Source organism: Colobus angolensis, unplaced genomic scaffold (genome assembly GCF_000951035.1).
Source record: "Colobus angolensis palliatus isolate OR3802 unplaced genomic scaffold, Cang.pa_1.0 Scaffold44, whole genome shotgun sequence".
Classification (NCBI taxonomy): Eukaryota; Metazoa; Chordata; class Mammalia; order Primates; family Cercopithecidae; genus Colobus; species Colobus angolensis.
Genome location: NW_012117821.1, coordinates 1297533 through 1298193, shown reverse-complemented (window position 1 = coordinate 1298193; position 661 = coordinate 1297533).

Genomic DNA, 661 nt, shown 5'->3' with positions numbered 1-661 from the left:
GCCCGCGCAGGTGAGACGCGGGCGCGGCTGAGTCACGGGCGCTGCTCCCCCTCTCCCGGGTCTTAGCCCAGGCGCCCCGCGGCTACGGCCCACCTTCCCCTTCCCGCCCACTCCGAAAGGGGATCCCCCGGCCGTGGAGGCAGGAGACCTGGCATGGGGGTGGGCGGGCGAGTCTGGCTGGGAGGGTCCGGCTCTGGAGAGCCGCCCTTTTCCCGTGCTCGGGATAGGAGGCCAGACTCGCTTGCAGGAATGAGGCACTGTCGGCTGCGGAGCCACGCGGACCCCGGGCTGGGGACTCAGGAGGAAGCCGAGGGTCAGCACCTGTTTGTGGAGCAAGGCCCTGACGCCAACTCCCAGGGCTGGTGAGGACCAGGCTGGCCTGCGGGATGCCCTCCTGGCCAGAGAGGATCCGCCAGCTGAGCTAGCGCAGGGCAGCTCCAGAGACACTCATCTGACCTAGGCCGGACCTACTCTTGAGGCCCAGTCAGATCCACCTCACCTGGGCCCTGTACTGAGGTGAAGGTGAGGACGCAGGGGCAGGGAAGGGCAGAGACGGCCCAGGTCACACCAAGCCGAGAAACAGAAGAGAAGCAGCACAGACTGGGCCAAAGGTCCCTGCCTCCCAGCCCAGGGCCTCGGCCGCTCCTGCTGCCCCTCGGCC